Raw genomic sequence first — 2,526 nt, forward strand, 5'->3', positions numbered from 1 at the left:
TTTGTATTAATACGGTCTTTGGTGACTTCATAACAATACGTGCTCATAATAACAACATTACATTTGATTTTTTTTAATAATACGGTCTTTAAAAAACTCACCAAAAAATTACGGTCTTTGCGTTTTTATAACATTACGGTTTCATATTGCAATATTACGGTCTTTGATATTACAATTTGTACTTATGAAAACGTTAAGGTTAAAACGTTAGGTTAAAGCTTCATGAAAGCTTTGTTAAGTTTTTGTAAGCTTTTATATTTCCGATTTACAACACTAAAAGGATTTTGTATTAGTTTTTTCTGTGTTTCAATTCAAAATATTCTTACTTTTAACAAAAAGTTAACATCTAAATCGTCTTAGATGATATTTGCCGCTAGAGGTGTTACCATTTTATTAGAAAACAGGAAAAACTTTGTCAGCCATGCGTACCTCAATTGTATCAAAAATGTATTGAAAAAATGACGACTAGTGTTCAAAATAATCGTATATAGATTTATGTGAGTGAAATCACAGATGTTGAGTAATGACTTGTTAATTTCGATTTTGGAACGCTAGAAAGTATCGTAGAGTAGTCCGAAATCGGGTTTTAAGCATTTTTATTAAATGTGTTAACTGTTGTCACAGCATACGTTGTCAATGACAGTTTGATGTTCTTTTGGACAAATGGTAAATTATTGTGTATACTTAGAACAAAATTGTTCTAAAAGTAACTGTAGAATTGTACGTGTAAGATTAAAAAAGTGTTACTAGTGCTGACAGCTGCCATTGCCTATATAATATCTGTTATTGGAGCACTATAGATGCTATACACACACATGCTGCATACAACTTGACTGGCACACGGTCTCCACTTAATATCTGAATATATCCATTAAAATTCTAAATAGTTCAGGACTTAATTTCATTAACAGAATCTGTTTCTTAAAAGGTGAACGTCTAAATATTTCATTCTAAGTCACTTTACTATAAATAATTATATTTCATAGTGTTTTTCTAGCCGTTTGACCTATCTAGACGCACATCCAAACATTTTATTGCCACCAAACTCATGAGTAATAATTCGGACACGTGGCTGAAAAGTGTCGCTTATTATGTGAACTATTTCTAAGAACTAAGAAAAGCAATCATTGAACTGTTCAAGAACAATAAAGTGAAATGGATAGGTGAAGTACTTAATCTATAGCTTATATCAAACTCAACTTTGCCGCCATCGTACCATCAACCGTCAGACTAGATTTGAAAGAGTCTAAAAACATTAGAACATTATTCTTACAGTAATAAAATGTAAGATATTGTTAAAAAGAATAATGATTACAATAGACTTTTACATATAAATAAAATAATAAATGAATGTTGATTGCGGAAGACGCCTTTACCAAAAACTATTATCTCATTCTTAATTAGCTTATTTCTCGATTTGCCCGGTGATATCAGCGAACAAAGCGTTTTTAGCACTTTGTTTTGTTTTTTTTAAGTTTCTATCCACTCTTGTAGTAAATGTGAGTAATGAATAGGAAATATTCACTCAGGAAATCGAAATCAAGGTACATGTTTACTACATGTTATTAACTAAATATTAAAATCTGTAGTAGCACTGAAATACCTAACATTCAGAAACTATGTACAATCGATATATATTGTTAAGTTATCGCCTGTAATACGTGATCGTTCGAATCGTTCGATTTTGTACAGTGAAAGAAACTTCTTGACTTCAAAATATATATGCTTTATTTCGTCAGTTGTATTAAAATTTTAGTATTTTACTCAGAGCAGTTTTCCGAAACACCACACAACTAAAGAGAGACGCATTTAATTATTGTGAGTGGTTATCATGTAAAAACTTCTAATTACAAAGCCAGATATCCCGAGATTAATATACAGCGTAGTTGAAGAAATTGCACAAGATATTGTAATCTTTTTAAATAATTCTTTTATATTAGAGAGAAATATTATATTTTATTAAATATGAGTATAAAAGGAAATCTAAATTGTATTTAAAATTGTATTGAACACCAATTTGCTCATTTCTGTCGGTTCTCACTCGTTGTGCCGGTGGTATTCATGTTATTTAACTGCAATTCATTCGATTTCAAAACATTTTTCGGTTTTCTATTCCTGAACATCAGATTGAACCAGGCAATTCTGGACACTTCATCCAATAAAATAAAATAAATAAATAGAACGAAGCCTTGAGTTGTTGCTGTCAAACAGAAGAGATAAGAAAACACAATGCCAGCCTTCATGAATGTTAATATCCCAAATATCCATGAGAGTCCTAGTAGAAAGAAGAGTAAAACGGATAGACGTATTTTTCTCATGACCATTTTACGTTCCTGTCGCTGTAACGTTTGATTAAATGAGTGTGAAATGCTGTAGCAAATATAAATGAAAATAATTAAATTCGTCAAGACAATCAAAGAGATAGGCAGTATAACGCCAAAGTGCAGGCCATGTCCAGATGGATAACATGCAGCCCTGTGCTTTTGCAGTTGATACTCTGTTGGTTCATACGAATGTGGATCAATG

Source organism: Teleopsis dalmanni, chromosome 2 (genome assembly GCF_002237135.1).
Source record: "Teleopsis dalmanni isolate 2A chromosome 2, ASM223713v2, whole genome shotgun sequence".
Lineage (NCBI taxonomy): Eukaryota > Metazoa > Arthropoda > Insecta > Diptera > Diopsidae > Teleopsis > Teleopsis dalmanni.